Source organism: Mauremys reevesii, linkage group 23 (genome assembly GCF_016161935.1).
Source record: "Mauremys reevesii isolate NIE-2019 linkage group 23, ASM1616193v1, whole genome shotgun sequence".
Taxonomy (NCBI): Eukaryota; Metazoa; Chordata; order Testudines; family Geoemydidae; genus Mauremys; species Mauremys reevesii.
Window position 1 is genome coordinate 991,195 of NC_052645.1, and position 25,741 is coordinate 1,016,935.

Genomic DNA, 25,741 nt, shown 5'->3' on the forward strand with positions numbered 1-25,741 from the left:
ACTCCCAGAAATGGCCGCATGTCCCAGCATCCCTGGGATGGGGGAGGTTCTGCGGCGCTGCCCCTGCCCCGAGTACCAACTCCGCAGTCTCCCATTGGCCAGGAACTGCAGCCAATTGGAGCTCTGGGATGCGCGCTGCGCAGTGGCAAGGCAGCACACGGAGACCCCCTGGGCCTCGCCACTCTGTGGAGCTGCTGCCGCAGGTTGTGTGTACCAGCTCACTTTGGAGCTGCAGTGCCCGGGGTAAGCGCCACCCCTCCTGCACCCCAACCCCCTCCCCAGCGCAGAGCCAGCACCCGCACCCAAATTTCCTCCCAGAGCTTTGCTTGTCTTCCTTTCACCTAGAACCCATCCGTATCCTGGGCTGCAAGTAGCCATCCCTGGGAAGCCAAGAGAGGCAGGCACAAGATTCTGCCTCCCAGCAGCCAACCGCACTCCTCCTCAGGCTTTGCAGAACGACTGGTGGTGCTCTACTAACCCCACGTAGCCGCACTCGGGAGGCGCTTAGCTTCTGCCCTGCCTTCCTCAGATCGACTTTCCTCCTTTGCACGATTCCTGCCTCAGTCCCTCCTTTGGCAAGTCACGCAGAAGAGCCGGCCACCATAGGCCAATCTCCAAGGGCAGAGGAGACCAAACCACAAGGCTTCAAAAGGTGATAGGCCAAGATCCTCTAGCTTTCCCCTGCTGATGCCAAGGCTTTTTCTCAGCTCATTTCACCACCCTCTGCCATGCAGGGGTTGGGGTTATTGCAGGTGTTACCGAAAATTGGGCCAGCTAGTCAGCATAGGGAGCACTAATGACCCACCAGAGTTTGGCAGAAATCAGCACGTTTATTATATTGATAGCTAAGTTCAAAAGAAGCGGGGGCAGGGTGTCACACTCACACTCCCAGGACAGGCATGGCACTGGAGATGTCTGGATTCTGCAAGGTAAGTGTCCCACAGCGCAGCTATGGACGGTGTGATGAAGGTAAGTCTTCCTGAGGCACAATGAAATGCAACGCTGTGAACCACTGGCCAGGTGGTCCGGGCAAAGGGCATTCACTGGAGGTACAAGCTTATGAGTGCTCTCCTGAGCACAGGGCCCTTTCCCTTTTAAGGACCTGCACCTCATGGCCTGCGACTAGAGATGACTTGGCTGCATCTGGTTGGTCACACTCCACCTTGGGCAGTGTCCATGCTCTGGGTGATCACTGCCTAATTAGCGTCCCAGACACCTTGTCTACCTGGGAGCTTTTCTGCTCTTCAACCAGCCCCTTCATCCCACAAGCATTCCAGGGGGGAGCGGGAGGGGAAAAGCCACTTCACAGGCATTCAAAGAGGGAGAAGAGACAAAAGTGGGAGCAGGAGAAGTATAACAGACCTTTTGAGCATAGAAATCACTGCTACTCCTACTACAGTAGGGGCAGGCCAGTAGGAGCTGGGAAAATTAAGCCCTCATGTTTCTGCCTAGTTTTGAAGCAGGGACCTTTTGTGTGTTAGGCAAACGTGATAACCACTACACTACAGAAACACTGTTGAAGGGCTCTGCCCCTCTCTTCATAAGACCATAAGAATGGCCATATTGGGTCAGACCAAAGGTCCATCCAACCCCGCATCCTATCTGCCAACAGTGGCCAATGCCAGGTGCCCCAGACGGACTGAGCCTAACTGGTAATGATCAAGTGATCTCTCTCCTGCCATCCATCTCCACCCTCTGACAAACAGGCTAGGGGCACCATTCCTTACACATCCTGGCTAATAGCCATTCATGGACTTAACCTCCATTCATTTATCTGCAAAAAGAACAAGAAGTACTTGTGGCACCTTAGAAACTAACAAATTTATTTGAGCATAAGCTTTCCTGGGCTAAAACCAACTTCATTGGATGCATGCAGTGGAAAATACAGCAGGAAGATATATATATATATATATATATATATATATATATATATATATATATATATATACACACACACACACAGAGAACATGAAAAATTGGGTGTTGCCATACACACTATAACGAAAGTGATCAGTTAAGGTGAGCTATTATCAGCAGGAAAAAAAAACCCTTTTGTAGTGGCTTTCATGGCCTTTGAGAAAGCAAGACAGAGCCTTGGAAGACCCAGCAGGGTTTGTGGCACAGGAATTGTTCTCAGATTCCACTGAGACTTCACCTCAGATTGCAGGATTCAAAGTCCTGAGTGCTGGCCCTTACACCATGGGACCAGCACAGCACCTGTTGATTACTGTAGACTTCCAGCAGGGAGGACTCTGTGGGCAGGGGTGGCTCTAGGCATTTTGCCACCCCAAGCACGGCAGGCAGGTTGCCTTTGGCAGTTTGCCTGTGGGAGGTCTGCCAAAGTCGCAGGACCAGCGGACCCTTCACAGGCACGCTGCAGAAGGCAGCCTGCCTGCCGCCCTCACGGCGACCGGCAGAGCACCCCCCGCGGCTTGCTGTCCCAAGCACACACTTGGTGTGCTGGGCCCTGGAGCTGCCCCTGTCTGTGGGGACAATTTTTTCTGGCAGGGAGGACTCAGTGGGAACATGCCTCTCTGGCCAGCCCTGCATTTGCTCAAAAAGTCAGCACCCAGCACTTTGCTGCAGACCCGGAGGTCTTTCTTCCTCCAGACTGTGAGGCCAGTGGACAGGTGAGGAAGTAGCACCTTCAGTCCCAGGCAGTAAAGGGCCCTTCCTAGGAAAGGCCATGTCCTGAAAAGGAAAAACTAAAGTCAAGGAGAGTCCTTCTAAAAATCCTTGGGGATGTCACAGGGGGTAAAGTGTTTCTTTGCCTGACCAGGGACTTGAACTCTGGACCCTCAGATTAAAAGTCTGATGCTCTGCCAACTGAGCCAGCCAGGTTCACATTTAAAAAAAGACAAATTTCGTGCAGAAGAGAAACTAGTCAAGAAAAATGAGGGCTGGAAACAATACAGAAAACCTGCTACTCTTACTCTCTTAGCAGTCCTAGCCCCAGCCTGCTCCTCCATCCAGCACCCTGAGGCCTTATTCTTTTTTTCATTAAATATCAAATCCAGGAGAAAACACAGTTATACAAAGCAAAACGAAATCACAAACAGAAATGTCATTGGAAATACAGTAATAAAAAAAGGACAATGCAATTCCCATCACTTTATCATGTCTGGGCCATTCCTGTATCAAAAGCACCCACTAAGGTCCCTGTGTGCTTACAAGAAACCTGGAGGAACTCATACCACAGCCTGAACATGAAACTCAACTGCTTCCAGGTGCTGCAGTAAAACCCTTTCCCTGCTGTGAAGTTGCACTCCATAGGGTTTTATGAAAATATGCTAATGAGTGTGAATATAAAGTAACTGGACTGTGCTTCATGCAAAAGGTCTCTTGTAAGGTATCATTACAAAGCTTATAATCTACTGTGTGTGTTCATCCTATTTGTATGAACCGATCATTCTTGGATCTGAAACTAGAAATATGAACTATAACTCTGAGGTCCTGTTGTAATAATGCAAAGTGAGAGCCATTAATGGTGGTTTGGACTCTTTATGGCTCCCATTAACCAGGACAATTGACTGGAGATGGCTCTGTCCTGCACCATCTGTGAGTCAGGCCAGGAAGAATGAAGGCTTGCGGGGGGGTCTCACAGGACATGTGACCATGTCACCTGGTACAGGAATCCATCTTAAACCTGGGGCTCTTCCCCAGGAGAGAGAGACAAAAGATTCCTGCCTTGTACCAAAGCTGTATAAGGTGGTGGAACTGAACAAACATGGCTGCAGTCATGAGACATCCCCCAGCTACCACCTGAGCTGGAACAAGGGCTATACCAGGTGAAAAGATTGGGCCCAGACAAGAAATAAGTCTAGTCTTTGCCTCTCAGTCTGAGCAGATGGGACCTTTCCCTCCAGTCCTGGAGGATTCTCCTTTCTCATCTACCCTTGTCCCAAACAACACAGCTGGTGGGAATCTTAGGGCTAGTCTACACTTACCATCCGGGTCGACGCGGTGAGTTCGACTTCTCGGAGTTCGAACTATCGCGTCTGATCTAGACGCGATTGTTCGAACTCCGGGCGCGCGGTCGACTCGGTACTCCACCACTGCAAAGGCGGTGGCGGAGTCGACAGGAGCCGCAGACTTGATCCGCAGCGTGTGGGCGGGTAAGTAGTTCGAACTAGGGTACTTCGAGTTTAGCTACACTATTCACGTAGCTGAACTTGCATACCCTAGTTCGACCCCACTGTAGTGTAGACCTGCCCTTAAATGTACAGAGGAGACTTAGGCACAGAACCCCCCCCACAACCTTCCATGCAAATGGCACTTACCCCTCACAGAGCAGGATTGAAATTCCTGCAGGGAGATTGCTGGGCCACATCCCCTCTGGGCATAAGCAAAGCAGCAGGGTGAAAAGAACTTGGAGATGCTGGGAATTGAACCCAGGACCTCATACATGCAAAGCATATGCTCTACAACTGAGCTACATTCCCAGATCAGCCATATATGCTATAGGTTACACTCAGAGCCCTCTTGTTTCCAGAGCACCCAGTGGCCTAAGAGCAGCATGGTGGACACATTCCCTGCTCTGAGGGTCAAACCTGCTGTCCTGGAGGCTGCTGGTTCTTAGGGGTCACTTTGCAGCAGGGCCAGATTCTATGTGTGGGGCAGAGAGAGTGGGTGCCCTGGGCTCAGGGTGCAGAGATACACTCAGCCCTCTCCCCGGCATTGGGTGGGGGGTGCTGCCACCCCATGCTGCAAAGTCATGGTGGGGGGGTGCTGTGAGTAGCTCAACATCTCACCCTGGTGGCAGAAATGGTGTGGGGGACTCCAGGTATTTCTAGGATCCACTATTTCCACCTGCCTGTAAAGTCCAGCTTTCCCCAGCACATGCACTGCGGTGCAATTGGGTCACTGTTTCCATGGCTGACAGCAAAGAATCACTCCCAGTTTCCCTTCTATCTGCGGCAGGATTAGCCTGTGTCAGTGATTAATGAGGTGGATCTAGTTGTAGATTGTTATTCATTCCCCGCCTTGACAATTCACACCGTCCCTTTCCCATGCAGATTCCCAGCACCTCAGTGATACTGGTAGCAGGGTTGGGTCCTGAGATTTTCAGGGTTCTTTCCCCTCCACCTGGAGTGAACTCAGCTTTCCCCATCCCAGACATTCCATGAAATAACAACAGGGGCATAAAGAAAGAGGGAGGAACATCTCACAGCCAGGGATGGATGTGCCCAGGGCTCACTGCTTGTCCATTGTTTCCATGGAATTTGGCCCCCTGCTTTGCACAAGGGACAGAGAAATATCTTGCTGTTCCTGCGTCTGTGCAAGGAAAATTGTGCTTCCCTAGGAAAGAGGCGGGAAATGGCCCCATGGTGGGACAATATCCTCAGGATTAAGAGCAAAGGACTCAGGCTGAGAACTGATTTAACCCCACTCATCTGGGATTTAACAAATTCTCTTCCATGAAGACACTGGGAATTTGTGACATTGATCCAGACTCTGGGGGTCCGGGCTGCTTTAACTCTTGGCAAAAACATGAACTTGATTCCAAGAAGGGAGAGAGAAGAAGCCTGAAGTTGACTTTAGTCCCAGGCTGGGGTCTCCTGAATGGTGGGAAACATCCTTGGCTGCTACCCAGGGACAGCCACTACTGGTGACATACCACGGCTGGGATGTGAGGAATGTTACATGGACTTTATCATATAGAGCCCATCCGGCTTCTCAGAGCCCACAGGCGAGAATCTAGAGAAGGGTGAGTCATTTCTCAACTGCATTCTCAGGAAAAGCTGGTAGCCGTCCTTGACCAGACACCCACCCAGGAAAGCAACCATGGCAGTTCTGTGGAGAGCTCTGGCTGCCAGGGGGTCCAGCTAGGAGAGGGAGTGCTGAAGGGTCTGCAGTTTTTGCAGTGGGGAGGAGGGCCAGACCAGTGGGGCTGTCTCAGGAGTCAGAGGTGGCCTTGCCAGTGGGAGGCGCTAGGTCACTTGTTGATGGGGTGGGGAAGTAGGGACTACAGGATGTGAGGCTGGTTAAAATGAAACTGCACAAAAAACCCTCCCCCTTTGCTCCAGCTAAAGGCCCTACTTTGGCCTCTCCCCCTTTCATAAAAATCTCCATATCTACCCTGGCTCTCAGAAACCCCCTTTCTCCTATGGGTATTTTTATGATTTCTTCCTTTTTTCATGGTCTCATACAAATACTTTTGCCATCAAAATGATCAAGTAAATTTAAAATGAGAAAAACAATCAAACAACACATCTGTCTCTCCTTCACCAGACATGGACTGTGTCTGAATTTTTCTACAGAACAGTCTAGGCAGGCAGAGTCACCCCTACATTGACTTCACATCAGGCCCAGGACTTGCACCCAGCAGTTCTTGGGGCCGTGGGACAGAACTGAGCTTCACTGGCAGCAGTGAGGGAGGACGGTTGGGACTGAGCTGTCTGGGGAATATTTTAATCCTTATCTATTTTTCAGAGGATTAAATCAATGCAGCTTCCACTTCTCTGTCTCTCCCAAGGAGATGATGTTTCTGTGCAAAGTACCCAAACTTTTTAACAATAAGAAGTGAAATGAAATGGCCACATGATGGCAACAGAACCTAAGAAACGTGTTAGTCTCTAAGGTGCCACATACTCCTGTTCTTTTTGAGGATACAGACTAACACGGCTGCTCCTCTGAAACCAAAGAGATGAGAAGCCATGTTCTTGTTCAATGTGCATTGAAGCTGAAAAGGGAGATGTTTCCTCTTTGATTCCTAAGCCCCCAACTCTAATCCACTAAACACCCCTTTCCTCCCACAGCCAGGACTAAAACCCAGGAGTCATAACTGGTGGCCCCCCTTAACCTTCTCTCTGTGAGGAGGAAGAAGAAGCTCTGAGACCCCTGTGCTGTCGTCTTGCCATCCTGCCTGGGCTGCCCTTGAAACCCAATGGGGTTTCCTTGGGCAGTTCTGAATCTTGCTCCCAGGAAGGGTGTAATTTTAGGAGCAGGTTCCAAATAGTGCAATTAACCAGCCAGAAGGGGCAGCAGGTATCGGTGTCGGAGCCATTGAAATAATCACAGCAAAGTAGTTCAGGGAAACTGTTATTAATGAAGTGTGAGTGAAAGGTGAGAAGCTGATGGTGTCAGTGTCACACTAGAGGGCGCTGAGATGGTTTTAAATTTGTCATCCAAACCCAGCCACCACCTAGCACATGTTTTAACCTCTTCTTCTCTTACCATTGCTCCTTATCAGGGAAGGGGAGAGAGCAAACGAGCAATAGAAACAGAGACCTAGTGACCGACCCAACCTTTCTTTGCTCTGCAGTAAGTCATCTTGCATCTGCGGCTGTTGAAGCTACAAGGCAGAGGACTAAGTACAACATTTAAACTTATGTTTGACCTCAGAGAATAAAACAAATGTGTCTGTGAAAAGAGGGGAGTCGAGTTCAATCCCTTGTCACCATCAATGTGCAAACCAGGAACCTGTTGGTGTCACTAGGCCTAAGTAAACCAAAGTTGTGAATTTGGGCCTGAGTGAACCCAAGTTCTTCCAGGCTTGGCTACACTTACAAATTTGCAGCGCTGCAGCAGGGTGTGAAAACACACCCTCTCCAGCGCTGCAAATTCTGGCGCTACAAAGCGCCAGTGTGGTCAAAGCCCCAGCGCTGGGAGCGCGGCTCCCAGCACTGTCTGTTATTCCCCACAGGGAGGTGGAGTACGGACAGCACTGGGAGAGCTCTCTCCCAGCGCTGGCGCTTTGACTACACTTAGCGCTTCAAAGCGCTGCCGCGGCAGCACTGCCACGGCAGCGCTTTGAAGTGTAAGTGTAGCCAAAGCCTAAGATGCTAACAAAACAGCAAGCAAAATGTGTAACTGTCAGCTGTCTCAGCTTGCAGCTGCAGGACAGTTTGAAACAGCAAAAAGCGGCGGGGAGGAGGGGAAAGGGGGGAGGAAAATCTGCATGCGTCTGTGCTGTGAAGGCCATAGATAAATATGCAAATGGGAACTTTTCTAACACGCTGAGATGTAATGTTTAAAGTAACTGTTGTTGGGAAGGGAGGGGTGAGGGGGGAAACCAAACAAAAGGCTTACACAAACAAGTGGGGTATAAATGCTGGGACCCTGCCTGCGCGCGGGTGTGCAGGATTTGAGATGCTTTTTCTCCCTGGCACCTTTTTTTGAGCTCAAATAAACGTGGTTTGCTTCTCCACCCTGGTGTGTCAATTAGTGCTACGCACACCGGGCAACGAACCTGCTGTTGCTCTGCCTCAGGCTCTTTGAGCTGGCAACAAACCTGTTGCTTTGCATTCCTGATGTGTCACCATCATGTGGCTATTCTGTCTCAGCCCCTTTAATTAAAAAATTGTGTTTTTTTCATAGAAACTATATTTTCCTTGTAGAGACACAGGGGCAGATTAATCTACAAAGGGAAGGTGATTCCAAGGCAGTTCTGGAGGAGAAGGGAACATTTTCAGCATCACTAAATTATTTTGTTGTGCCTCACAGAGAGAGAGAGAGAGAAAATAAACCTATTAATTTGAGCTACCAACACAGTTCACAGCATGAAATACACAATTTTGTGTTCAATGAGTTGTGTTCAGTTACATAATATGAAAAATATGTATTGGGCAATGCATGAAAACCTCACTGCATTGAACAACCCACCTGATCTAGTCAATGTACTACAGAATATTTAAAGAAGTTAAGAAAGATGTGCTTATAAATTAATGTGTTGTGCCATTTACACACACACAAGACACAGAAGAAACTGAATTATTTGAGCTACTAAAATTTCCATTTTCTCACAGCATTTTAGGTCTCAAGGTTGTTTTAATTTGCTTATTTTTGGAACTAGAAATGGGGAAAGAGTACACTGAAGTCAGTGGAATTACCGCAGTGAGGATTAGTCACATTTTTGCCACTAACAAAACCTTTGTTAACACAGAGTTAACTTTGACAGTGAATATCTCTTACCTTCCAGAACATCGAGTTCAGTAAAACTCAAACTCTGGAAAAACAGGGAATACAGAGTGAGAGTACATGCCTAGATAACCTTAACTCTGCCCTCTAGAAGAGAATCCTGATAGCATATGAGAACAAGGAAAGGTTTGGGGACAAATTACAGCTACTTCCCAAGAGTTTGTTTCTTCTGAAATTAATTGACCCTGGCCCCATCCATTGATCCTGGCCTGGTGTCTGGCTGTGAAATTTACTGTTTTTATCCCAGCATAATTGTAAAGCAATGTCTTCTTTAAAAGCTCCTTTATTCTAGGTTATACAAACAGGTCACTTCCCCAGGTATTTCAAGGAGATGGAATTTTCCTGACCCACAGGGAACTTAAACTAACATGCTCAAGATCACACATTCCTTAGGAGAAAACGAAGGGGAAAAAAAACCAAAACCCACCAAACCGTTGCTGTATCTACCCAAATGATCAATGAGACCAGAAAGTGAGACTGTGCAATTAACTGTCTGGGACGACACTGACTCTGCAGTTACTTGGATGCAGACACACCCAGCTCTACGGTTGGGAAACGTACAGAGACTCTGCTGCTGCTCATGAACTAGCAGCACATGACCTCTGAACAGCTGCCATTCGAATGTATCTGAAAGTCACAAGGAACAACGATCTGTGTTAAAGGAAGGCTGCCAGTTATAAGAGCCCCAGTTGATGTCGTGTGCACAAACAGAGGATTGAATGAGTAACAGGGAGTTTGGTAAATCTTGGTTATTTTAGTTTTGTAACAGGCTCCTGTCCACCCCCAGTAGAGTTTTCAGTCCCAATGGCAGCTTACTTACAAATGTAATACAGACTAGTCCATGCCTCCCAAGTGGATGTGGTTCTTGTTCTTCTGCACATTGTAGCCCATGGAGGCCAAGGACCTGCAAATGTGTCTTCATGTGAATTTGTTCAATTGATGAAAACAAACCTAGACACTTAGAGGATTGGAACTGATTTCAGCTGGGGGACATGTTTGCTAGGTTTTTATGCATTTGCACAGGAAAACATTGAGTGTGTCCATTCATTTCAGGGATCCCCATTTAGTGGAGCTCCTGAAAATGGAATTATTTTTACTGAAGGAACAGGTTTGTGAGAGGGTACTTGGATTTGAACCAAAGACCACTTGATCTGCAGTCAAACACTCTACCACTGAGCTATACCCCATGACATTTGCATAGGCAAGTCAGTGACCTTAAGGATTTTGAAGGATGGGCTCTGCCTCAGAGAGCTCCTTTTCTATTCCCAGACCACAGGGGTTTAAAAAATGGGGTTTGATTAAACTTTATATACACATGTAGACACCACAGCTTGAACACCCACCAACATAGCTTCCCCCCACTGTCATAGCTACCACCTCTCGGGGAGATGGGTTAACTGCACGGACAGGACAGCTCTCTCCCTCCGCTTAGAGCAGCTTCATTATTTATGAACAGGTGGGAAAGAACCTCCTGAATGGACAGCAACCAATGTATTAAATATTGCTGTGTCTGCATTCAATATGGGTAACTGGTCATATTGGGCTGGATTAGTAGGAGCGTTGCCAGCAGATGGAGGGAAGTGATTATTCCCCTCTAGTCAGCACTGGTGAGGACACATCTGGAGAACTGCGTCCAGTTTTCACCCCCCGCCCCCACTACAGAAACAAATTGGAGAGAGTCCGGGGGAGGGCAACAAAAGTGATTAGGGGGCTGGAAGACATGATTTATGAGGAGAGGCTGAGGGAACTGGGATTGTTTAGTCTGCAGAAGAGAAGAATGAGGCGGGAGTTGATCGCTGCTTTCAACTACCTGAAAAGGGGTTCCAAAGAGGATGGATCTAGACTGTTCTCAGTGGCACCAGATGACAGAACGAGGAGCAATGGTCCCAAGTTGCGGTGGGAAGGTTTAGTTTGGATCTTAGGAAAACCCTTTTTCACTAGGAGGGTGGTGAAGCACTGGAATGGGTTCCCTAGGGAGGTGGTGGAATCTCCTTCCTGAGAGGTTTTTAAGGTCAGCCTTGACAAAGCCCTGGCTGGGATGATTTAGTTGGGGATTGGGTTGGACTAGATGACCTCCTGAGGTCCCTTCTAACCCTGATATTCCATTATTTGAAGCTGTTCCCGTGTATCAAGGTGAGCTGCAGCTCAGCGAACCCCAAGGATCTGAGCGAGGCGAGCTACTTGCAGCAGAGGCAGACCAAGCGGCAGGTACAGCGGGTCGCACCCGGCCGGCAGATAGAATCTCATGTGCGAGATCCGGCTCCTGTTACTTTGCAAAGTGTGTGCGTTTGCTCCGGGTTTGAGCTGTGGGCCAAGTGCCCTCTGGCTTCTCGTCCGGGCTCCGTCCTCCATGCGCCTGGGCATCAGCGGGACTGTCTCAGGAGAGCAGCTGCCCCATCCCAATCTCCGCCCAGCCGGGGAAGGAGCAGAGGCAGCCCGGAGAAAAGACTCCTTTGAGCGCCAGAGACGGCCGGAGCATCTTATTTGCATAGCCACAGTGCATTGCGTGCAGCGAGTCCTGGTCGAGGGCTGGTTTGCTCCCTGTGTCCCGGTTTCGATGATCCAACTCGGGCTGCCAATCGGTTCAATTCCATTTCCTCTGAAAGCTAGCGGTGTAGCGGGCTGGGAGAGTAGTCACCCTGACTTTTTGGGAGCGTGGCGGTTGCCCCGGCAGTGCCTCTGCCACAAGTTCTACATACTCTGCTTTCTCTTCAGTTCGTATAAATCTTTCGCCTTTTACTAAAGATTTCCATGGAGAGGAATGTTGATGAGTTTGTACCCAATTTTTTAAGGCTTTGCTTTGGCAAGGCTGTTGCTTGCTGTGAGAAAAACAGAAGAGTGTTCCCTGAGCTGGTGTCACTGGCTGAAGCTTTTCTATAGTATGAAAAAAGTATAATAGGGGGCACCTGGCATTGGCTGCTGTTAGCAGACAGGATACTGGGCTAGGTCTTTAACTTGGACGGGTAGCTGGGAAGACAGTCAATCAGACAGAACGGTTCAACAAACTTTTTCATTTCCTTGTTATTGCCTGACTCCTTTAATTCTTTTCCTTTTCCTTATTTCCCAGCAGACCGACTAGCCACCAGATTTGGGTGCTAGCAGAGGGACCTGACGAGCTCCTTCTTTTCGACAGCGTTGAACTTGCCAGGGCACAGTCAGATTCTGGATGCTCATCTGAATGTAACGCCTAGCGCTCACCTTTATTTCTGTTTCTTAGCTCTTTTGGGCCATCGATCTTTGGTCTGACCCGTAGGATCCCTGCATTAGGAGAGATGGCTAATTAATGAGCCCATAAACCTTGGAAATCAAATGAAACCTGAAGTCCGTAGAAGACCTCGAAAGGCCCTTGGGGGGGTGGAGTGCGAGCTGAGGAAGAGTTCCCTGCACAGCTTACCTCTCCATTCTCGTTTTCCTGTCCTGGCGCAAAGCCAGGAAGCAGCTCCGGGTAGGGAGGGGATACCATATGTGTGCAGTGGTTAGACAGGAAACAGCGAGGAACTGGACTCGTATGGAGTGAAACTGTAAGCATGTTCTGTATGCCTGATGGCTGCAGGTTTGAGAGAGTTATGTGGGAAGTGGAGGGTTTCAGTGGGCTTTCAGAGGAAATGTAATGGAAAGGCAGCCGAAAGTGGAATCCCAGGTTTTAAACAATCCTCCACTAACACACCAAACAGCTCAGGTCTAGTTACTCATTGAAAATTAGAATAAAGTTACAGCAAGATTTCATCATAAATGAAGTCAAACCCTAAAGATTTCAGAACACAACTGCTAAAAGGAGCCATTAGGAAGCAATACAAATCAACCTTGCCTCAGAGAAAGGCAGTTAAACAATTTCTCTTTTTAAAGCAGCATAATCTCCCCAAGCGGAAGGGCCCTGTTCCCGGAGAAGGGTCCTGGAGAGGGTTTTCCTTGTTGGTGCCGGCCATCCACCTCCCGAAAGGCGGGAGCTAGGTCGACGGAAGAATTCTTCCGACCAAGGCGCGGACTGATGTAGCGCGCCGATTCGTTCCCGTGCAGCCCAGGCCCGAGGGTCGGTGCGTGCTGAACAGTTAAGTCAAAACAGCTCCGTCCGTCAGAGGTGTGCAAAGGAAAACCCGCTCCTGGGCGACACGGCCACGCCGCCCTAACCATAGCGTAGCTAAGGGCATTCGGGAGGCGGTGGGTGGGCCTCAAGCGACGGAAAGCCCTCCTCCAGCATGGGGTTGTGACAGCCTAGTCTCCGTAGCACAGACAGGGTGGCCACCAAGAGACAGGAACAGACAGCGAAAGCCAGCGGCCCCAGGGCAGGGGCGAGGCTGCCTGTTGGACGAGGAGACCGGGTGGGACAGGCGTTTTGGACAGGCCGTCCTCCTGTCAAAGGAGGAAGAGCCCAAGAAGAAGGGCCAGGCACGAAGCTACAAGCAGGGAAAGAAGCAGAGCAGGAAGGCAGGCAGGCAGCTCCTTAGAGCCAAGGAAGGCACCGGTCCAAACCCCCAAAAGCAGACTAGAGAGCAGATCAGCTGCAAAAGACTAGGAAAGCCAAGAACACAGAGAGACCCAAGTAAAGTTTCAGAACTGAGCTTTGCTTACAAGGAGGAACATGTGACAAAGATACCTAGAAGTACAGGGCCTGTGGAGAAGAGCACTCCCAAAGACCCAGAACAACAGCTGTTTTCCTGAGAATCTGCTTTGCAGTGCACTAAGCCTAAACAGCCCACTATCAGTTGTCTGTTGTTTAAACCAATCACCAGGGGAGAGTGCGAGCATGATCCCCACTACCACAAATTATGCAGTCAAGTTTCCCGCATTTGGGAAATCGCGAAGTCAGCACACACCCGCAGTGCAATGGATGAGCCTCACCCTGGGAAAACCACCTTCGTGATCATGGTATCTCCCCTGCCAGGTAAGTATGAATTCCTGCTGCCCGGCCGCCGCCTCGCTCGCCCGCACTTATAACACGCAGGCGGACCGCGCGCCCCACCGCCGGCCTCGCCCACACTGGCCCCACTGCCGACAGCTGCCCAGCGTGGCCCCGGAGACCGTCCCTTCCCCACGCCGAGCTCGGTGCCAAAGTCGGGCCCTGCCTGGCAGCCTGCGTCCGCTCCCACGATGCTCTGCTCGCACACAGATCTGCATACCTGCTCACGCGGCTCCGCCCCTCCGCTCGGGCCCCTCCCCCTGCCCGCCCGGGCCGCCGCTCTTGCGTGCTCAGCTCTTTGAGCTCAGATGGGGTGTAGTGCTCAGATCGAGTGCGACAGACCTTAACTTTGCCATGTGAGGTCATTCTATCCCCATTACCTGGCTTGCTTATTTATACCTATGACTGTCTTTAACTGTTGTATGCGTGATGTACCCTCACTGCTTGCTGACTGTATCTTGAACTCACCCACAGTATACCCCACATTGGGGACATTGCACACGGTATAAGTTATGTGCTGTCCAATACTAAAGTACTAGCATCCCCCTATACTCTGTATGTCACCCCTGATGACCAGTAACTGATGTTACAAACTCTCTGTATTAAGAGAATTCGGCCGGTTCAGGGACGACGTCGCCTCGCTGTGGTCCCGCCCGCCGCGCCACCCGCCGACTGGGAAAGCGACTGGGCTGCCGCTGGGTATGGGCGAAGATCGGCGAGAGCCAGGAGTCCTGGTACCACGGATCGGGACGGAAGACAACACCATCGTCAGCCCTGGAGCCAGAGGCATGCTAGAGAAGACCCTGAAGGCCGCCGTCCACGCGCTCTACGTGGACACCCTGAAGAAAAAGCCGGACCAGGACAAGGTTTTCGAGGTCACCAGCAAGTGGGACTCCAGCAACCACTTCCTCCCCTCAGGCAGCTTCATCCGTTTCGCCGACTGGCGGTTCATACACCGCGCCCGGCTGAACTGTGTCCCCCTCAGCGGAGCCATCCGCCACGGGAACCGGACAAGCGCTGCGGAGGTGCGGGTGCGCCATGGAGACCTTGCCCCACGTCCTGTGCAGCTGCAGACCCCACGGCAGAGCCTGGCAGCTGCGCCGCTGCGCCGTCCAGGACCGCTTGGTGAAGGCCATCGCCCGCACCTGGGAGAGATCGCTGTCAATCGCGCCATCCCGGCACAGACAGCCTGCTGCGCCGGACATCGTCATCACGGATGAGGACCGGAAAAGATCATCCTCGTCGGCGTGGCGATCCCGTTCGAGAATAGGACCACGGCCTTCCGCCAAGCCCGAGCCCGCAAACTCGAAAATCGCTCCCCTGGCCGACACCCTGCGAGCAAAGGGCTACGAGGTCTACACCGGCGCTCTGATCGTTGGGGCCTTGGGCGCCTGGGACCCCCTTAACGGCGCGTGCTGCGGACCTGTGGGGTGGGCCGTCGCTACTGCGCAGCTCATGAGATGCCTAATGGTCTCGGGCGCTATTCGGTGGTCAGAGACATTTACACAGAGCACGTCACGGCCACCGTCAATACCAAGAGTGAGCCGGCGTGACTTCCTGCACCCACAAGGGGAAGAGACCTGTAAACTTCCCTGTTGGACTTTATCCCCTGAGCCCTGAACCAACCAAACTGAACTCTGCCCGTGAGGCACCTATCACCATTACCCAGTCCGCTCATTTACTCACGCCCACGACTATCCATAACCTGTTTGTATGAGTGATGTGCCCTCACTGCTTGCTGGCTGTACCTTGAACTCTCCCACCGTATACCCGCATTGGGGACATGACAGACTGTGTATATGTATATGCTGCCTAACACCAAAATGCTAACATCCCCACAACCTGTATATTACCCCAATGACACAATAACTGGCGCTTTAAACACTTTGTATCGTTTATTTTAAATATTCTCTAATAAAATTTAAATCTATTCTTAAACATTTTCTAATAAACATTTAAAACTAAAATTGCCCTATACTCTGTATGTCACCCCCGATGACCAATATCTGACATTTCAACTCTCTGTATCGTTCATTTTCAAATATTTTCTAATAAACTTTTAAATCTTGGCCGATCCAAGTGCTTGGCCGTGATCAAGTGTCTTGATGTTTTTGGTCTTTTGGCCTCGAGATGAAAACCTTGTCTGTGTCTTGGGAACCTTGAGGTAAAAATTATCTAAGTTGTAGCGGGTCCGTCCGGGAAGCCAGGCCATCAGAGAGGCAGCGTGGCCCACCTGCTGCTGGGGAAAGAGTGCAGCTTGCATTTCGCTTCTCTCGCTCTCTCCCCACGGAAGTTGGTCCAATACAAGAGTGACCTCCTGCCTTGTCTCACGTCAGTTTCTCCTCAGGGCAGAAGGTCGGGTGTTGTCAGCCACTCTCCAGAAACTGGACGGCCACTCGATCCCTTTTGTTACCTGCCAAGTGAGGCTGAGTGCACTGGCAGGCAGCGCCGTTTGAAGAAGTGGAAGATTGGACAAATGACCAGGGAGGAGTATAAAAATATTGCTCAGGCACGCAGGAGTGAAATCAGGAAGGGCAACTCACGCTTGGAGTTGCAGCTAGCAAGAGATGTTAAGAGTAACAACAAGAAGGGTTTCTTCAGGGAGGTTAGCAACAAGAAGAAAGTCAAGGAAAGTGTGGGCCCCTTACAGAATGAGGGAGGCGACCTAGTGACAGAGGATGTGGAAAAAGCTAATGTACTCAATGCTTCCCCACCCTCCCCTTTCGTGATTTTGTCTTCACGAACAAAATCAGCTCCCAGACTGCTGCTCTGGGCAGCACAGCATGGAGAGGAGGTGACCAGCCCTCTGTGGAGGAAGAAGTGCTTCGGGACTATTTAGAAAAGCTGGATGAGCACAAATCCATGGGGCCGGATGCGCTGCATCCGAGGGTGCTAAAGGAGTTGGCGGGTGTGATTGCAGAGCCACTGGTCATTATCTTTGAAAATTCATGGCCATTGGGGGAGGTCCCAAATGACTGGGAAAAGGCTAATGTAGTGCCCATCTTTAAAAGAGGGAAGAAAGAAGGAGGATCCGGGGAACTACAGGCCAGTCAGCCTCACCTCAGTCCCTGGAAAAATCATGGAGCAGGTCCTCAAGGAATCAATTCTGAAGCACTTAGAGGAGAGGCAAGTGATCAGGAGCGGTCAGCATGGATTCAGCAAGGGCAAGTCACGCCTGACTAACCTAATTGCCTTCTGTGAGGAGAGAACTGGGTCTGTGGATGAGGGAAAAGCAATGGATGTGTTCTTCCTTGACTTTAGCAAAGTTTTTGATACGGTCACCCACAGTATTCTTGTCGGCAAGTTCAAGAAGTTTGGGCTGGTTGAATGGACTATAAGGTGGACTATAAGCTGGCTAGGTCCTCGGGCTCAGCGGGTAGTGATCAATGGCTCCACGTCTAATTGGCAGCCGGTCTCAAGCGGCGTGCCCCAAGGCTCAGTCCTGGGGCGGTTGTGTACAATATCTTCGTTAAGGATCTGGAGGATGGTGTGGACTGCACTCTCAGCAAGTTTGCAGATGGCGCTAAACTGGGAGGAGCGGTCGATACGCTGGAGAATGCGGATAGGCTACAGAGGACCTAGACAAATTGGAGGATTGGGCCGAAAGAAACCTGATGAGGTTCAACAAGGACAAGTGCCCAGTCCTGCACTTAGGACGGAAGAATCCGTGCACTGCTCCAGACTAGGGACCGAATGGCTAGGCAGCCGTTCTGCAGAAAAGGACCTAGAGGTTACAGTGGAAGAGAAGCTGGATATGAGTCGACAGCGTGCCCTTGTTGCCAAGAAGGCTAACGGCATTTTGGACTGTATACATAGGGGCATTGCCAGCAGATCGAGGATGTGGTCGTTCCCTTCTCTTCGGCGTTGGTGAGGCCTCATCTGGAGTACCGTGTCGGTTTTGGGCCCCACACTGCAAGAAGGATGTGGAAAAACTGAAAAGAGTCCAGCATAGGGCAACAAAAGTGATTAGGGGCTGGAAGACATGATTTATGAGGAGAGGCTGAGGAACTGGGATTGTTTAGTCTGCAGAAGAGAAGAATGAGGGGAGTTGATCGCTGCTTTCAACTACCTGAAAGGGGGTTCCAAAGAGGATGGATCTAGACTGTTCTCAGTGGCACCAGATGACAGAACGAGGAGCAATGGTCCCAAGTTGCGGTGGGGAAGGTTTAGGTTGGAACTTAGGAAAACCCTTTTTCACTAGGAGGGTGGTGAAGCACTGGAATGGGTTCCCTAGGGAGGTGGTGGAATCTCCTTCCTGAGAGGTTTTTAAGGTCAGCCTTGACAAAGCCCTGGCTGGGATGATTTAGTTGGGGATTGGGTTGGACTAGATGACCTCCTGAGGTCCCTTACAACCCTGATATTCCATGATTTGAAGCTGTTCCCGTGTATCAAGGTGAGCTGCAGCTCAGCGAACCCCAAGGATCTGAGCGAGGCGAGCTACTTTGCAGCAGCGGCAGACCAGCGGCAGGTACAGCGGGGTCACACCCCGGCCGGCAGATAGAATCTCATGTGTGAGATCCCGGCTCCTGTTACTTTGCAAAGTGTGTGCGTTTGCTCCGGGTTTGAGCTGTGGGCCAAGTGCCCTCTGGCTTCTCGTCCGGGCTCCGTCCTCCATGCGCCTGGGCATCAGCGGGACTGTCTCAGGAGAGCAGCTGCCCCATCCCAATCTCCGCCCAGCCGGGGAAGGAGCAGAGGCAGCCGGGAGAAAAGTCTCCTTTGAGCGCCAGAGACGGCGGAGCATCTTATTTGCATAGCCACAGTGCATTGCGTGCAGCGAAGCGAGTCCTGGTCGAGGGCTGGTTTTGCTCCCTGTGTCCCAGTTTCGATGATCCAACTCGGGCTGCCAATCGGTTCAATTCCATTTCCTCTGAAACCTAGCGGTGTAGCGGGCTGGGAGAGTAGTCACCCTGACTTTTTGGGAGCGTGGCGGTTGCCCCGGCAGCGCCTCTGCCACAAGTTCTACATACTCTGCTTTCTCTTCAGTTCGTATAAATCTTTCGCCTTTTACTAAAGATTTCCGTGGAGAGGAATGTTGATGAGTTTGTACCCAATTTTTTAAGGCTTTGCTTTGGCAAGGCTGTTGCTTGCTGTGAGAAAAACAGAAGAGTGTTCCCTGAGCTGGTGTCACTGGCTGAAGCTTTTCTATAGTATGAAAAAAGTATAGTGGGGGCACCTGGCATTGACCACTGTCAGCAGACAGGATACTGGGCTAGGTCTTTAACTTGGATGGGTAGCTAAGAAGACGGTCAATCAGACAGAACCCGTTCAACAAACCTTTTCATTTCCTTGTTATTGCCTGACTCCTTTAATTCTTTTCCTTTTCCTTATTTCCCAGCAGACCGACTAGCCACCAGATTTGGGTGCTAGCAGAGGGACCTGACGAGCTCCTTCTTTTCGGCAGCGTTGAACATGCCAGGGCACACTCAGATTCTGGATGCTCATCTGAATGTAACGCCTAGCGCTCACCTTTATTTCTGTTTCTTAGCTCTTTTGGGCCATCGATCTTTGGTCTGACCCGTAGGATCCCTGCATTAGGAGAGATGGCTAATTAATGAGCCCATAAACCTTGGAAATCAAATGAAACCTGAAGTCCGTAGAAGACCTCGAAAGGCCCTTGGGGGGTGGAGTGCGAGCTGAGGAAGAGTTCCCTGCACAGCTTACCTCTCCATTCTCGTTTTCCTGTCCTGAGCGCAAAAGCCAGGAAGCAGCTCCGGGTAGGGAGGATACCATATGTGTGCAGTGGTTAGACAGGAAACAGCAAGGAACTGGACTCGTATGGAGTGAAACTGTGAGCATCTTCTGTATGCCTGATGGCTGCAGGTTTGAGAGAGTTATGTGGGAAGTGGAGGCTTTCGGTGGCTTTCAGAGGAAATGTAATGGAAAGGCAGCCGAAAGTGGAATCCCAGGTTTTAAACAATCCTCCACTAACACACCAAACAGCTCAGGTCTAGTTACTCATTGAAAATTAGAATAAAGTTACAGCAAGATTTCATCATAAATGAAGTCAAACCCTAAAGATTTCAGAACACAACTGCTACAAGGAGCCACGAGGAAGCAATACAAATCAACCTTGCCTCAGAGAAAGGCAGTTAAACAATTTCTCTTTTTTAAAGCAGCATAATCTCCCCAAGCGGAAGGGCACTGTTCCCGGAGAAGGGTCCTGGAGAGGGTTTTCCTCGTTGGTGCCGGCCATCCACCTCCCGAAGGCGGGAGCTAGGTCGACGGAAGAATTCTTCCGACCAAGGCGCGGACTGATGTAGCCACGCCGATTTACGTTCCCCGTGCAGCCCAGGCCCGAGGGTCGGTGCGTGCTGAACAGTTAAGTCAAAACAGCTCCGTCCGTCAGAGGTGTGCAAAAGGGAAAACCGCTGCTGGGCGACACGGCCACGCCGCCTAACCCGCAGCGTAGCTAAGGGCATTCGGGGAGGCGGTGGGTGGGCCTCAGCGACGGAAAGCCCTCCTCCAGCATGGGGGTGTGACAGCCTAGTCTCCGTAGCACAGACAGGGTGGCCACCAAGAGACAGGAACAGACAGCGAAAGCCAAAGCGGCCCCAGGGCAGGGGGCGAGGCTGCCTGTTGGACGAGGAGACCAGGTGGGACAGGTGTTTTGGACAGGCCGTCCTCCCGTCAAAGGAGGAAGAGCCCGAGAAGAAGGGCCAGGCAAGAAGCTACAAGCAGGGAAAGAAGCAGAGCAGGCAGGCAGCTCCCCTTAGAGCCAAGGAAGGCACCGGTCCAAGCCCCCCCAAAAGCAGACTAGAGAGCAGATCAGCTGCAAAAGACTAGGGAAAGCCAAGAACACAGAAAGACCCAAGTAAAGTTTCAGAGCTGAGCTTTGCTTACAAGGAGGAACATGTAACAAAGATACCTAGAAGTACAGGGCCTGTGGAAAAGAGCACTCCCAAAGACCCAGTATAACAGCTGTTTTCCTGAGAATCTGCTTTGCAGTGCACTAAGCCTAAGCAGCCCACTGTCGGTTGTTCAAACCAATCACCAGGAGAGCGCAAGCGCAGTCCCCACTACCACAAATTATGCAGTTGAGTGTCCCGCATTTGGGGAAATCGCAGGGATCAGCACACCCGCAGTGCAATGGATGAGCCTCACCCTGGGAAAACCACCTTCGTGATCATGGTATCTCCCCTGCCAGGTAAGTATGAATTCCTGCTGCCCGGCCGCCGCCCGCCCTCGCTCGCCCCGCACTTATAACACGGGCGGACGCGCGCCCCACCGCCGGCCTCGCCCACACCGGCCCCACTGCCGACAGCTGCCCGGCGTGGCCCCGGAGACCATCCCTTCCCACGCCGAGCTCCGGTGCCAAAGTCGGGCCCTGCCTGGCAGCCTGCGTCCGCTCCACGATTCTCTGCTCACACACAGATCTGCATACCTGCTCACGGCTCCGCCCCTCCGCTCAGGCCCCTCCCCTGCCCGCCGGGCCGCCGCTCTTGCGTGCTCAGCTCTTTGAGCTCAGATGGGGTGTAGTGCTCAGATCGAGTGCGACAGACCTTAACTTTGCCATGTGAGGTCATTCTAGCCCCATTACCTGGCTTGCTTATTTATACCTACGACTGTCTTTAACTGTTGTATGCGTGATGTACCCTCACTGCTTGCTGACTGTATCTTGAACTCACCCACAGTATACCCCACATTGGGGACATTGCACACTGTATAAGTTATGTGCTGTCCAATACCAAAGTACTAGCATCCCCCTATACTCTGTATGTCACCCCTGATGACCAATAACTGATGTTACAAACTCTCTGTATCATCTATTCTTAAACATTTTCTAATAAACATTTAAATCTATGCTGTCCAATACCAAAACGCTAATATCCCCCTACACCCTGTATGTTACCACCACTGACACGATAACTGACGCTTCAAACACTTTGTATCGTTCATTTTCAAATATTCTCTAATAAACTTTAAATCTGTTCTTATCAGTTGAATATCTGATATGTCCTTTATTTGAGGACTGTATATTAAACTGATTTTTGAAACAGGGGGCTGGAATAGGAGCTTGCTCTGTCCACCCCATGCATTGACCTGGTATTGCAGTGCCTCCAGGACCGGTGGTGCCTCTCCTTCTGGGGAGAATCTTCTGGTTAGAAAAGCAGAAAGAATTTTACTGTAATGATGCCCCTTTAGAGCAGATTTGTTCGAGTTGTTGAAAACAGATTGGAAACCCTTGTCTTCTTTACAATAAAATATTGTTATGTTTTCTTGGGGTCTAATGTTTTGTGAGGCTGTCGATAGATATGTGAGGTTCTTTGTCTTGCTAGAGGATTGTTTAAGGAGCTGGGATCCTTTTTTCTGCGGCGAGTCTTTTCAACCGTTAGTATGAGGATGAAGGCTTTCCGGGCTGTTGGGGAGATGGTTGGTTGGTTGGTTGGTTGTTTTGTTTGCACGCACAGGCAGAGACGGCGCTGTTTAAAGCTGCTCCCGTGCATCAGGTCAGGTTAGCTGCAGCTCACCGAACCCCAAGGATCTCAGGTGAGCTACTTTGTAGCAGAGGCAGACCAAGCAGCAGGTACAATGCCGGGTTGCACCCCGGCTGGCAGATACAATCTCAATGACCGAGAGACGTTTTCCGTTGGACCGTATGAACTCGAACCGTAAACTCACTGAACATTAAATCTCACCAAATGAGGGTCAACCCAGCCCCATCATCATATCCACTCGTTATACTCCACACCTGAACATAGCCGTCATATGAACAACCTACCCTCCTATCTCAGTGTCTGTACGTTGACCCGTTAACCTTTTACTCCCAATCGGGGCTATGGCAGATGATGTATTCCTTATGCCACCTGATCTTAAACTGAATTTTGCACCCCCTCGACAATCTGTAGGTTATTCCCTGACCACCAGAAACTTCTACGCCTAAACTCTGTGGCCTACACTTTTAAAAACAAACAAACAAACAAATGAAAAAAAAAACCCATCATCTTAGTAAAATCAGAGGCTGCCAGGAGGTTCAACCTGCTGCTCACTGCAGGACTGATCCCCCACTAAAGGGCCCCCCTCCGGGGCTGAGCTTGCAACCCTGGGTTTAGCAGGCTAATGCTCAAGCCCCCGAGCTACCCCTCCCCCCTACGTTGACACTTGCTTGCGATCCCGGCTCCTGCTCCTTTGCAAGGTGTGTGCGTCGGCTCCTGGGTTTTAAGCCTGCTAACCCAGCGGGGGCCGGTGCCCTCTGGCTTCCCGCCCGGCTCCCTCCGCCATGCGCCTGGGCGTCAGCGGGACTGTCTCAGGAGAGCAGCTTTCCCCCTCCCCCGCATCCCAATCTCCGCCCAGCTGGGGAACGCAGCCCTGAGAAAAGACTCCTTTGAGCGCTGGAGGCCGGCGGGGAACTCTCATTTCCATACCCACGGTGCATTGCGTGCAGCGAAGCCAGTCGCTGCTCAAGGGGCTGGTTTTGCTCCCAATGTCCCCGGTTCCCATGAGCCAATTTGGCATTTAAATCGGTTCAATTAAATTTCCTCTAAAAGGGAGAGGTTTAGTGGGGCTGTCGGTGTAGTTACTCCGAGTTGAGCGGAAGGCGCCTTTCCCCTGGTAGTGCCTCTGCAGGTTGTTCTGGTTTCTCTTCAGATGGTATAAATCTTTTGTCTCCCTCTGCTTCCCCGCTCCCGAAAAGCAAAAGCACAAGCACAGCTTTTCCTGGAGAGTAACCGTTATGCGTTTCCGCCCCAGTTTTGTGAGATTGTTATCTCACGTCGTGGGAAGAAAGCAGAATGGGGTCGGACTTTGCGCCTTGAACAGAGCGGTGGTGTGTGTTTCCTTGGCTAGCTGCTGCCTGTTTGTGGCTGGGAGGCAACCCTTACCGATGATGGCAGGGGGACAGCTCTCTCTTGTGTTCGGCAGTGATGCTGCAATTTTTTGTTGTGCCCCTCCCCTGCTGCAAACCAGGCAGGCAGGCTTGGTGGCCCGCGGAGGTGGGTCGAGCCCAGGTTTCCTTTGGCAGACGCCTGGTTGAGAACCGGTGCTGTATCCTATAGGGATCTTAGTCATCTCTTGTCTAAGCTGACAAGCCCTAATGTCTGTAGTCTCGTCTCATACTTTGGAAGCCTGCTATTTACCCCTTTCAGTTGTAAAAACTGACTCTTGATTCCTACCCTTTCTTTCCTATCTGCTAACCAGTTACTGATCCATGAGAGGGAGGTTTGAGCCGTCTGGAGTAGCTCGTGACTGTGAGTGGCAACCTCAGGGCAGACTGTTGAGAAGCAGGGCACAACCCCCAACATGGTTGTACGTTCTAGACTGAGATTTCACCAAGTGTCAGATACTGGATGATGTGCCTTTTATGACTTTTTAAACCCAAACTTGCGATTTGGGGATAATTTAAGCATTCTGTGCAGAGGACTAGAAATACTTTTATTAACCTGTAGTTTAGATCATTTTAACATTCGCTGGAATCACAGTTTTAAATCTGTTCTTATCACTTTAATAACTGATACTTCCTCTATCTCAGGACTAGCTATTACACTGATTTTTTTGGAATAGGAGACGGAATAGCAGCTTCCTCCATCCACTGCACACAGCGCCCGTTATTGCGGCACTGAACCTCCAGGAGCGGTGGGCCTCCCTATGGGGAGAATATCGTGGTTGAAGAGCAGCGAAGAAAAGTCGTGTTGTCTGTGTTACCATTTGGTTTGTACTAAGAGTATGGTTTCGAGTCATCTGTGACTCTTTCATCAGTTATTAGTTACATCTTATGATTAAGCCTCTGAGTTGAAAGGCTGCTCTTGCAGATTTTACTTTGTCGTTGTTTGTAGGTCAGTTAAACAGCTGCTTTCTTAGTCTATTCTGTGTAGGTTCTTAAACTGCTCTCTTTAGTATACCTTCCAGAATTAATGGCATGGTTTGGCTCGTTCTTTCCCTCGTCTCCCCACAGAAGAAAATTTCCATCCCTTTTCCCATTGGGAAAATGCCACCCTCTTAACCTAGGAAACAGTCTCTGTAAATGTTTTGCCCAGACGAGGGCTACTTCATAGGAGCAGAAGAGGAGGAAGGTTGTGGCCCTTTGAGTCACATTCCTAGCGTGACTCAAGGAAAATAATTAAAGAAAAAAAAAGTGTCGGGGCGGTGCGCGGCGGCTCGGGGCAGCAGGTCAGTGGGTGGGTTTTGTGGAAAGGAGGAGCGTACAGGGAACTGTCTCTTTTTTTCTTTCTTTTTTTTTTTTAACAGAATTGTGTGTCAAGGGTTCTTGCTTTGAATTCTTCCACTGGAGTCATTTTAGGGAAGTGAGCCTCACTGAGAGTTACCTCGCTACGGTGTTCGTTGCGTGGCTGAGTGCTCGCCCCGGCGAGGTAGAAAGCGGTGGGGGCAGGGGGTGTGCGCGTGCCGCAAAGCCCGAGCATCGCTTCTTGGCTCTTTGAGCTAAGATCAAGCGTAGTATCTGGTCTTATCAGTTTAATATCTGATAGGTCCTTTATTTGAGGACTGTATGTTAAATTGATTTTTGGAACAGGGAGTTGGAATAGGAGCTTGCTCCATCCGCTCCACGCATCAGCCTGGTATTGCAATACTTCTGGGCACTGTGCACCTCCCCCAGGGAGAACATACTGGTTTAAAAAAAACAGATCAAAATTCTTTATGCTCTGTAAAGCTCTGTGCTTCTCGGCTCCTTGGAGCTAAGATCAAGTGTAGTTGAGCTCAGGTCAAGTGCGACAGACCTTAACTTTGCCATGTGCGTGGCTGAGTGCTCGCCCCGGCGAGGTAGAAAGCGGTGGGGGCAGGGGGTGTGCGCGTGCCGCAAAGCCCGAGCATCGCTTCTCGGCTCTTTGAGCTAAGCGCAGCTCATGGGGCAGCAATGGTCTCGGACACTATCCGCTGGTCCAGAGACATTTACACGGAGCACGTCACCGGCCACCACCAGTACCAGGAGTGAGCGGGCGTGACTCTGTACACCCACAGGGGGGACGGAACCTG

The 25,741-nt window shown here is 50.6% G+C and overlaps 9 non-coding genes across 9 annotated transcripts; 5 read left to right on the forward strand and 4 right to left on the reverse strand.

Moving 5' to 3' along the window:
• Nucleotides 1-4,370: 4,370 nt before the first annotated feature.
• On the reverse strand, nt 4,371-4,442 carry TRNAA-UGC. The gene has a single exon. It is a non-coding gene; the product is annotated as a tRNA-Ala (tRNA).
• A 5,592-nt stretch (nt 4,443-10,034) lies between these two features.
• Nucleotides 10,035-10,106, reverse strand: TRNAC-GCA. The gene has a single exon. It is a non-coding gene; the product is annotated as a tRNA-Cys (tRNA).
• Nucleotides 10,107-11,614: 1,508 nt separating this feature from the next.
• Nucleotides 11,615-11,730, forward strand: LOC120389453. Its single transcript, XR_005590927.1, has one exon. It is a non-coding gene; the product is annotated as a U5 spliceosomal RNA (small nuclear RNA).
• Nucleotides 11,731-13,647: 1,917 nt separating this feature from the next.
• Nucleotides 13,648-13,809, reverse strand: LOC120389505. The gene has a single exon (XR_005590977.1). It is a non-coding gene; the product is annotated as a U1 spliceosomal RNA (small nuclear RNA).
• Nucleotides 13,810-18,779: 4,970 nt separating this feature from the next.
• Nucleotides 18,780-18,895, forward strand: LOC120389450. Its single transcript, XR_005590925.1, has one exon. It is a non-coding gene; the product is annotated as a U5 spliceosomal RNA (small nuclear RNA).
• A 1,911-nt stretch (nt 18,896-20,806) lies between these two features.
• LOC120389494 lies at nt 20,807-20,968 on the reverse strand. The gene has a single exon (XR_005590967.1). It is a non-coding gene; the product is annotated as a U1 spliceosomal RNA (small nuclear RNA).
• Nucleotides 20,969-21,707: 739 nt separating this feature from the next.
• On the forward strand, nt 21,708-21,893 carry LOC120389500. Its single transcript, XR_005590972.1, has one exon. It is a non-coding gene; the product is annotated as a U2 spliceosomal RNA (small nuclear RNA).
• Nucleotides 21,894-24,203: 2,310 nt separating this feature from the next.
• Nucleotides 24,204-24,396, forward strand: LOC120389507. Its single transcript, XR_005590979.1, has one exon. It is a non-coding gene; the product is annotated as a U2 spliceosomal RNA (small nuclear RNA).
• Nucleotides 24,397-25,168: 772 nt separating this feature from the next.
• Nucleotides 25,169-25,360, forward strand: LOC120389483. Its single transcript, XR_005590957.1, has one exon. It is a non-coding gene; the product is annotated as a U2 spliceosomal RNA (small nuclear RNA).
• The last annotated feature ends 381 nt before the right edge of the window (nt 25,361-25,741 follow it).